The 11,359-nt window shown below is 38.0% G+C and overlaps 1 protein-coding gene across 1 annotated transcript in view; it reads left to right on the plus strand.

Moving 5' to 3' along the window:
- P2RY8 (P2Y receptor family member 8) overlaps positions 1–388 on the plus strand; it is an 85,265-nt gene extending 84,877 nt beyond the window's left edge. Inside the window, exon 3 of the mRNA XM_020992896.2 lies at positions 62–388. The gene's annotated coding sequence lies outside the window, so the exon portion shown is untranslated. The remainder of the gene's footprint in view (positions 1–61) is intronic.
- Positions 389–11,359: the final 10,971 nt, after the last annotated feature.

Below are 11,359 nucleotides of genomic sequence, written 5' to 3' on the forward strand. Positions count from 1 at the left end.
CGATAGTATATGGTCCTGTAATTGTTTTGTCTCTGTTGTTTCTATTCTTTCCTACTATTAGGTGAAACAAACCAGGGGGAAACATGGAAGGTTCAAAAGGTCAGAGAACCAAAGGTCCAGAGACAGTGCTAATGAGGCCCTGAAGGAACCAACCCAAGCAGCAAATTAAACCAACAACCACAATTCCATTTTCTGGAGCAACTTTGTCCATCCATTTGGAAGTGAATTTGATGGGGCAAATGTGTTTGGCTACTACTCTATGCTTGAGACTACTCTCCCTAGGGAACAAAGCAAAATAGCAAGGATCTATCCCCTGGTGTTGGGGAGAATGGTTTGTATGTCTGTTCTTGCTACATATTATCAGTAAATATCCCTTTGCAAAAGCTAATTGATGTTTAGTGGTTTAATGAAACCTAGATGCTAATCACTGCAGGATATGGGTGCTATGAGACTAGTGATTGACGTTGACACTGGAATGGAGACTTGATACAGGATAATTCCTTAGACTTGTCCCTAGAACCTTAAGGGCGGTAGTAGCTGGCCTCAAGTTCAGGGACAATGCAAGCAAAGTTGGGAGAAGGATCTCCAGAACTTGTGAAGGGTACATATATGAGATAATCAAGTCCATTGTTTATACACAAACAAAACGTACTCAAATTTGGGGTAATAGTTTTTTATTCATCTGTCCCAGGGTCATACAACATTACAAAATGGAACACTAAATAGAGAAATCCTACTGAGGATCTGACTATTCAACATTTTCCCAAGAGTTTCTTAGTATTTCTGCTCTGTTTTTGTTCACTTAATTTTGCATCTGCTGTCCTGCCTGGTTTCAACCCCGTGGAATGTAATATATCCATGCCAGGTACATGCTGGTGTTACACTTTCAGTCTCCTTTTGTATGTTATCTCCCTCTTTAGATTATAAGCTCCTTGAAGTCGAGAACTGTCATTCTTTTTAATTGTATCCCCAGCACTTCACACAGTACCAGGCATATAGTATTGCTTAATAAATGCTTATTGGATATTGATTTTTTTGCTAGTGAATATTTCATCCCTAGCAAGATTGGGCTAATTCAGTTCAATTCAACAAGCATTTTAAAGTACTTATTAAGTGATAGGTATTGTGAATACAAAGACAGAAATGAAACAGTCCCTGCCCTCAAGGAGTTTATTTCAACTGCATAAATAAAGAACATGTGGATAGAGTGTAATAAGAATACTACTACTGTAAGTAGTATTGATGGGGATTAATTGAATCAGTCACCCCACTCCACCCCACTTAAAGTAACTACCTTAACCAAGTAAGAAAATCTTTATTACAGAAAGACACCCCTTATCACTCTTCCTCCCCATCAAGAGCATTATAAAAAGTGTGAGCAGCCCTTGAAAGCCATTAGATGAAATGACACGATGCCCCACAGGTGATATTACCTAAAGACGCTTGTTTATCTCCTGTGGGTCTTTTATCAAGTCAATTTGAAACCAAGGATTTGAGTATCTGGCAACTTAGAGGAGAAAAGCAGTTCCAGCCATTCCTCTGAGAGGTATCAATTTGTGAGCTTTTAGGGGTAGTGATGAGTAGAGCTTCTGTCTCTTCCCTTCCCCTTGACCAGATGATGACTTTGTGAACCTCAGAGGATTCGAGGATTTGAACTTCTCATTGGCATCCCTAGGAAAGACGGTGACTGGTTGGCAATGTCTGCATCAGGTGCCAAGGACCAATTATTAGACAGCCTGAGGAAAGGCATCTTAAGGACTCGACAAGGACCTCAGCAGAAGGCAATACCACACTTAAGGAACTTTTGAGGGCCCACAAAAGGGAGAAAGGAATTCCAGCAAAGGGACTTTCCAGGAACAGTGAGTTTCCCTACCCTTGCCCCGTATGCTTTAAGCATGAGCCCACTTTCTCCTGGACTCTATATGTATTTATCAGAGAGTTTGCCTCCAGTCTATGGGACATTTTGTGCCAACTGTTATAACAATACCTCCTTAGTAAATACCTGTTTCTAAAAGTATTATCTGACTAGCTAATCGATATCAACTGATAATCATGGGAGAAAACTTGTGAGTTATAGAACTAGAAAACCAGCCCTGCCATTGCCTTGGAATGCCTAGGAACCCAAAGAGAGAAGAGGCTGTTTTGTTTTGGGGTCCCAACCTGCCAGAGTTAAAGGACGGGTTGGGAGAATTAGGCCAGAGTATGTGTTTGACATTCAAAATTCTTCATACCCTAGTCCCTTCCTGTCTTTCTTGTCTTCTTGTACCTTACTGCCCAACAGTAACAGATCCAGTGACACTGGCCTGGTCATTCCACAAACAAGACACTCTCTTTCATCTCTGGGTATTTTCTCTGACTGTCCTCTGTTCCTGGAACATTCTCCCTCCTTCCACAAGCCTTCTTAATTCCAGTACCAAATCTCTGTTAAATATTTCCTTTTTATCTTATCTATAGCTTGCTTTATTGGTATGCTGTCTCCCCATTCAACTGGAAGTTCCTTCAGAGTAAGCTGTTTTGTATCCTTTGCATCCCAAGTCTAGCACAGTACCTAGAATAGTAGGTGCTTAATAAACATTGATTGATTGATTGATTGTTACACTAAGTTCCCCTCCACCCTACCCCACCATGAAAAAAAAAAGTCTTGTAGGAAAGAAAAGGACAATGAATTAATTTAATAATTGAGATGTTTTGGTTTGTGTCTTTATTTTGTTTGTTTTGTTTTTGTTTTTGTTTTGCATAATCTCAATTCACTTTTCAGCCAGTTGTTTTCTTGTTATGTAGAAACAGTTTATGGATGATACTTCCTTAAATATGCTGACATGTACTAAGAACACTAACTTTGAAAGAAATCATTTCCATCCTAGAAATACATTGTGTGTGTGTGTGTGTGTGTGCGCGCGCAAGTGCATGTACATGAGTCTGTGTGTGTTTGTGTATATGTGTGTATTTTTTGAGCTGCTGAATGTGTACACAGAAGCATGGAATGAAATGTTGGCCCAACTACAAAGGTAGTTCAGGATAGAAGTCTGAGCAAAGGTCAGGAAATGACTGCTCTAATAGGATTGTCAGGTGACTAATCACAAACTCCCATCTCAGAAGGCTTGCTTCATCCTATGTATAGCTTGTACTGCTCTGATTGAACATTTACTTTCTTTGAAGCAGAAATTCACTGTCATGTTTTTCCAACAGATTCACAGGTATTGATCCTAAGAGAAATGATTCAGATTTGTAGTTTAAAATATGTGATTCTTAGACCTTCAAGTCTCTCATGTGGAGGCTTTTTGGTATTTTATATAATACGCAAAGTCTGACTTAATGATAATTATCATTTTATTACTATTTAAAGTATTTTGAAGGATTTGAAGTATTTGAAGTAATTTAAAATATATTTGAAGTATTACTATTTAAAGTATTTTGAGAGAAAATAAACATAAGTGTGGGGGAAAAAGGAGAGCTAGTGCAGTGGTGCAGTGGACAGTGGACAGAGCACTGGCTCTGGAATCAGGAGGGACCTGAGTTCAAATCCAGCCTCAGACACTTAATAGCTATGAGATCCTGGGCAAGTCACTTAACTCCAATTGCCTCAAAAAAAGGGGGAGGGAGGAAAGGAAAGGAGAAAGGAAAGGAAAGGAAAGGAAAGGAAAGGAAAGGAAAGGAAAGGAAAGGAAAGGAAAGGAAAGGAAAGGAAAGGAAAGGAAAGGAAAGGAAAGGAAAGGAAAGGAAAGGAAAGGAAAGGAAAGGAAAGGAAAGGAAAGGAAAGGAAAGGAGAAAGGAAAGGAGAGGAAAGGAGAGGAAAGGAGAGGAAAGGAGAGGAAAGGAAAGGGGAAAAAGGAAAAAAAATCTGAAGTCCTAAAGTTTCTGATAGCTACAATAAATGGACTTTATTGCAAACTTTGATGACCTCACTGAAAAGGATCCAAATAAACTAATTTCATCCCTGATGCTAAAGTGAGTGCACCAAATCTTGATTTCTCATGAATGGATATCTAGCTTATAGATTTTAAAACGCTATTAAATCATCTTCTTACTTCTCCAGTTTAGCTAATGGGATACTACATTGTCTTCAGCTCCTTCCTGGGAGGTAGGAAGTAGAAGGAAAGGTAGGTAACACTCAAATCAGTCCATCTCTGCACCTGTTAGCAATTCTGAGCAAAGGTTTGCTAGAAGGAGGATAAGAGGTGAGGAGACTGAAAGAGTTGACTAAAATGAAATGTCTGCATTCTGTGTGGGTGACATTGACTCCTGTCCTGTATCTTCACAGATACTGAGACATAGCAAAGGGATAATACATATGCCAGAATATTCTAGATCAGTCAAAGATAAGGCAAGTTCTTTCTTCTAACTGAATAAATTCATCCTGAAAACTGCTAAATACTATTTCACACTAAAAAGGAAACCTCTGTTCCTTATATATGTAATGACAATCGAAGGTCCCTCTAGGACTTTAATGTTTATTGCTGTTCTGAGTTGAAGGTCACTGACCATTCTCTATTCTGTAGTGGAAATATGCGCTAAAAGCACTAGAATTAAATATCACTGTTCTAATTTTTTTAAATAAACTTTTTAAAGTTTTATTTCAGAAATGTCTTCTCATGTTTTCTTCCAAGTATAAGTCTAACCCCACACACCACCACTTTGGGGCTACTTTCCTAACTCACATTAGACCAGGGAGGATTAGGTTTCTTGAGGGCAATTACTACACCTTTCCAAAGAACTCTAGCAGTTACCTTGAGGGCTTAATAATACTGTCACTCAAAAGCCCCTATCTACCATGCTTCCTATCAGCCAGATGACATCAATTTTTACAATTATTTTTAATTTTACAATTACAATTATCAATTTTACAAAAGGTTATTTACTAAGGTGGTATAGTAAGAACATTTTTTACAAAATATTTCCCCAAAAGCCTGGGGCGCGCTTTCCCACTAGTACACATAGATCCATGAGACAAGTAGGCTTATACTTAAAGCATAAGGACGACAAAGGCACACATATATCCTACACATGTGGCAAAGGGATATGTCACAGCTCTTTGTTACTGGAAAGTAAAATAAGTGAGCTTATTTTTCATGTTTTAAGTATTTGTTAATGCACGCTTGCGAGTCTTCTGTTTTAAGTATTATTTGTATGTGTGGGGGAGGAAATATCTTACAGAAGTTCCCAAACTTACTTGGCCTACCTCCCCCTTTCCAAAATAATAATAATAATAATAATAATAATTATTATTATTATTATTATTATTATTACTCAGTGCCCCCATCCCCTGGAAATCTACTTTCTTTAACCCTTTAATATTTTTTAAAATTTGCTTTATTTCAAAAAATATATAATTTTTAAACGACTCATCTTAAATTTAATAATTTATTGTAAATTTATGGAGTTTTTCTGCATTGAAATTTTGATGCTGCAATATTGCATCATGTAACTGTATATTATCATATTGCAAACAAGCTATTACAGTCACATTTTCCTGCTGATGCATGCTGGATTTCCTGACAATGAGAGACGCACTGGCCTGCCAACACTTGCTTGTTAAGACCTGTCAGGAGACTTGACCACTAATGGGGTATAACTTTCATTTTGTGGATTTATTTGGAAAATGATGTAGCCACTATGACTTTAACTCTGTTATACAACAGACGAAACTTGTATGAATGGTTTTGCATAATTTTCTTATCTTTTCTTCTTTCCTTATGCTTCTACCACCCCCCTGTTTTTATTCAATGCCCCACAATTGCACTCGAGGCTACTACTGCCCCCCTGGATCATTCCAGCACCCCCCAGGGGGAGGTACCATCTACTTGGGGAACCTATGCCTTATGCTCTGAAGTAGGGGGAACAGTCCCTTCATTATTACTTGGTGCAGTGATTGCCTCTCTAGAGGTACTACTAATTCCTTTTAATGATACCTAGACATGGACCATGCCTAAACTTGGTTGTATAGAATTTATTCAGAACTCAGTAATGGGAGCAAAGAGCAGAGAGTATTTAAAAACAACAAAAAAAAAAAACTGGCTCCCCTTTCTGAGGTCAGGCTTCCCTCACAATTGAATCTGGACTTCACCTGAGCCTGCAGCTGGAGCTATTTGTGGGAAGGGGACTCCTTGAGCCAAGATTAGCTAATAGCTTTGAATTTAATGACTTCCAATAAGTCAAGGAAAATCACAGGATATCAAAACATGATATGAGGCATCTATCTTCTGCTGTCAGTTAGATATCAGGTTCTGCCAGTTCAGAATGACAGAATTGAATGCTTCCTCTTCGTCTGAGCACCCTACCCTGGTTACTTTGCTTTTGCTTCAGTCTGGGCCAGGTGTTGAAGTCAAGATCCCACACTGGTGTCAGAGTCACACAGCTGCTACTCACTTCTGTTCCTGATCCTTGTTCATAATACAGCCTTGAGACCTTGAATTTTCCTTATCCTGTGACTAATTAACTCAGATGGCTACACATCACATTCTAATTGCTAATACTATTGCCATGAATTTAATATCTATACAGACTAGCTAACTTTATTTTACTCCATAGTTATACAGAACAATCACATTCTGGTCTGCTGTCTCATTTATCAACACTAATAAACAGTGGAAGAAATAATCAATAAATAAATATTTATTAAAAACATAGTATGTATAAGGCATTGTGTCAAGCATTGGAATTACAAACAAGAAGTGAAAGCAGTCCCTGCTCTAAAGGAGCTTACATTCTAACAGGGGAGACAACATGTACCTTTAAAAGTATATGTAAGATGGTGGCAAAGAGGAAATTGAGGGGATACCCATCAGTTGGGGAATGGTTGAACAAGTTGTGGTACACGAATGTAATGGAATACTCTTGTGCTATAAGAAATGATGAGCAAGTGGATTTCAGAAAAACCTGGAAAGACTTATATGAACTGATGCTGAGTGAAGTGAGCAGAACCAGGAAGACATTGTACACAGTAAGAGCCACTTTGTGTGGTGACTAACCTTGATAGACTTATCTCTTCTTAGCAATGCAAGGATCTAAGATAATTCCAAAAGACTCATGATGGAAAATGTTGTCCACATCCAGAAAAAAAAACACAAAACTTTGGAGCATGAATGAAAATCGAAGCATATTAGTTGCTCTCTCTCTTTTTTTGTTTCTTCTTTCTCATGGTTCCTCCATTAGTTCTAAATCTTCTTTACAACATGACTAATGTGAAAATAGGTTTAATATGAATATATATGTAGAGCCTATATCAAATTCCATGCCATCTTGGGGTGGGGGGACGGGAGAGATGGGCAGAAAATTTAGAACTCAAAATCTTATGGAAGTAAATGTTGAAAACTAAAAATAAATAAGTCAATTAAAGTAAAATAAAGTGTGTGTATATATATATAAGATAGGCAAAGAATTGGAAATTGAGGCAATGCACATCAATTGGGGAACGTCTGAACAAGTTCTGGTATATGAATGTGGTAAGATGAATGTAATGGAATATTATTGTTCTATAAAAAATGATGAGCAAGTGAATTTCAGAAAAACCTGGAAAGACTTACATGAACTGATGCTGAGTGAACTGGGCAGAACCAGGAGGACACTGTACATAGCAACAGCCAAATTGTGCAATGATCAACTATGACAGACTTAGCTCTTCTCAGCAATACAATGATCCAACACAACTCCAAAAAGCTTATAATGGAAAATGCTGTCCACATCCAGAGAAAGAACTATGGAGTCTGAATGCAGATTGAAGCATACTATTTTCACTTTGTTTTTTGGGTTTTTTTTCTTTCTCGTGATTTTCCCTTTTGTTCTGATTCTTCTTTCACAACATAATTAATGTGGAAATATGTTTAATATGATTGTACATATATAATTTATATCAGATTGCTTGCTGTCTTGGGGGGAAAAGAAGGAGAAAAAATTTGGAACTCAAAATCTTACAAAAATGAATGTTGAAAATTATCTTTCATGTAATTAAGAAAAAAGTAAATACTATTAAGTGCAAAAAATATACAAAATAAATAAAATAAAGGGTAAACTTAGAGAGGAAGGCTTTAGCATCTAGATGAATAGGAAAGGCTATCTGCAAAAGATAACACTAAAGCGGAGTCTTGAAGGAGGGCAAAGATTCTATGAGGCAGAGGTAAGCTCAGAGATTATTCTAGGCATAGAGGACAGTGAGTGTAAGGAGATGGGAACAGTAATGTTGTGTGAGGAATAATACATAAGTCATCACAGCTGGACCTTAGAGTCCATGAAATTATGTGAATGTACAAAGATTAAAAATATAGAAAAGGGCCAGGTTGTAGAGTTTTAGATACCAGAGGACTTTATATTTGATTCTGGAGGTAACAAGGATCCACTGGAGTTTACTGAATGGTATGGGGGTGGGGTTGACAGGGTTAAAATGTGCTTTAGGAAATTCAGTTTGGCATTTGGGCAGAGAATGGAGTAAAGTAGGGAGACACTTGAGGTAGTGAAACAAATTATGAGGCTACTGCAGTAGTACAAGTAGGAATGAAGTTTTGAGTGTTTGCACCAGGGTGATGACAGCAAGATAATGAGTTATGTTTTGGACATGTTGTTAAGTTTGAAATGTCTGCGGAACATCCAATTTGAAAAGTTCACTAGACGGCTAATGATGTGGGACTGGAACTAAAGATAGAGACTAGGAATTTATATGTAGATATAAGAATGATATGCATATAAGAATTTTTACAACCAGTCTTTCTGATAAAGGCCTCATTTCTAAAATATATAGAGAATTAAGACAAATTTATAAGAACACAAGCCATTCCCCAATTGATAAATGGTCAAAGGAGATGAACAGACAGTCCTCAGATGAAGAAATTAAAGCCATCTATAGTCATATGAAAAAATGCTCTAAATCGTTATTGATTAGAGAAATGCAAATCAAAACAACTCTGAGGTACCACATCACACCTATCAGATTGGCAAACATGACAAAACAGGAAAATGATAAATGTTGGAGAGGATGTGGGAGAATTGGAACGCTAATACATTGTTGGTGGAGTTGTGAAATGATCCAACCATTCTGGAGAACAATTTGGAACTATGCCCAAAGGGCTACAAAAATGTGCATACCCTTTGATCCAGCAATAGCACTTCTCGGGCTATATCCCAAAGAGATCAAACAAATGGGAAAAGGACCCACATGTACAAAAATAATCATAGCAGCTCTTTTTGTGGTGGCAAAGAATTGGAAATTGAGAGGATACCCATCAGTTGGAGAATGGCTGAGCAAGTTGTGGTATATGAATGTAATGGAATACTATTGTGCTATAAGAAATCATGAACAGGCTGACTTCAGAAAAACCTGGAAAGACTTATATGGTCTGATGCTGAGTGAAGTGAGCAGATCCAGGCGCACTTTGTACACAATAACAGCCACGTTAGGCAATGACTAAGATTGTTAAGTTGAACCCTTCTCAGCATTATGAGGATCTAAGACATCACGTTTCAGAGGCCTCGGGATGGAAAAATGCTGTCCACATCCAAAGAAAGAACTATGGAAGTCGAATCGCTATCACTTACTTTTACCTTCTGTTGAGTTTTGTTTCATCTTTCTGATGGTTCCTCCTATTGGTTTTAATTTGTACTTACAACTTCACTGATGTGAAAATACGTTTAATGGGTATGTAAATGTAAAGCCTATATCAGATTGTGTGCTATCTTGGGGAGGGTGGGGGGGAGGAAAAGGGAGAAAAATTTTCAACTCAAAAGCATATGGAAAAAATTTTTAAAAAAGAATGATATGCATAGAGATGATAATTGAACCCATGAAAGCTGATGAGATAATCTAGTGAAAAATAATAGAAAAGAAATGGAGTCCCAAGACAGAGCTTTAGAGTATATTCATAGTGTGCATGATGTGGATGAAGATCCAGCAAAATTCCTTTTGGAATAGTCAGACAGCTAGGGGGGAAGACCAGAAGTATTGCCTTTAAATCCAAGGGAGGAGAGAGTATCTGGGAGGCAAGGGTGATCAATAGTATTAACCTTATAAGGCATTGGCAGGGGGGAGACAAAGTGCACCCAGTACTGAATGCATTTCCATAGATTCAGGATTATCTGGAAGGAATTAGGTGTTAATGGCTGCTAGTAGATGGAAGGAGTAAAAGAGAAAGAGATTTAATATGAAAACGAGTTCGTCATTTATGGAGCTCCAGAATAAATTATGGAAGGGAAGATCTTGATATTAGTGGGGTTTGAAAGAGGAAGCAGACAGTTAAGAGTTAAGGAGGGGAGTTTATTAGGGACACAATATCAGTCATATAGGGTGACTAAGAGAGGATAGAGTGAGCTAAATGTTGGGAAATGCGTCCGGGTGAAGTATCAGTAAATGAGGAGATGTTTGCCAGTGAAGGAATGTGATCAGAATGTCCAAGGACTAGGCACAGAATGCAACTGACTGGTCTCCTGGTAGGTAGTATTGCTGTGTCCTAGGAGCATAGGCACAAGTGGGAGGTACTTTGTCCCAGGATCCTACCTTGTGGTAAACAGAAGCAGAAGCCAGAAATGTCACCCGAGGGCCTATGAAAGCTTAGAAAAGCCAGAAAGTGATATAGCCATGGTCATCGTAGGTCTAACCAGGAAGTAGGAGATGGTAAGTCTGATGGTAAGGAGATGGTAAGGAGATGGAACCTCTTCTCTGATAAGCATGAGCCTGGGCTGGTAGTTGTGTGCTCTAAGGGGTCCAGAAGATTAGTTAGGAAGCAGAAACTATTATATCTGGAGTGGGGTCCAGAAGTCCATCCAGGAACATGGATGAATCAGTGAAAACCCATTGCTACCACTGAGAATGCATATTCTACTAATGATGATTCATGTATATTCATGCTACATTTAAATCTCAGTGAAATATAAAACTGACAAAATTATGGGAAAAAATGAATAGAATCATAGACATTCAAACCTGTGACATAGTAAGAAGTTATTCTACCACCTCTCTCCAAACTGGCCTCTTCTCTGATTTCATCTGTTTAATGGTATATTCCAGCCAAGTTGAATTATTCCTTTACCATGTTTATATATTTATGCAAGTTGTCCCTCATAAGAAGTTATCCCTCATAGACTCCTTCCTCAGCTTTACCTATGGAAATACTTCTGATGCTTCAAGGACATTTCCTCCATGAAGACTTCCCTACCCACCACCCAGTCAAAAGTGATCTCTACCTTCTCAGATTTCTCTTTGAACTTTGTGTTGACCTCTTCTTTCTCATAGTATATTCTGCCTCGTATTATAATTGTTTGTGTTCATGGCCTATTTCTCCTCCCTACCCCCATTTTCCATAAACTCCTCAAAGGCAGGGGCTGTATCTTTTTCTTCTTTATAAAGTCAATGCCAAGTATAATGCCTTCCACAAAA

This window comes from Phascolarctos cinereus, unplaced genomic scaffold, assembly GCF_003287225.1.
Source record: "Phascolarctos cinereus isolate Bilbo 61053 unplaced genomic scaffold, phaCin_HiC Scaffold_726;HRSCAF=1367, whole genome shotgun sequence".
Taxonomy (NCBI): domain Eukaryota; kingdom Metazoa; phylum Chordata; class Mammalia; order Diprotodontia; family Phascolarctidae; genus Phascolarctos; species Phascolarctos cinereus.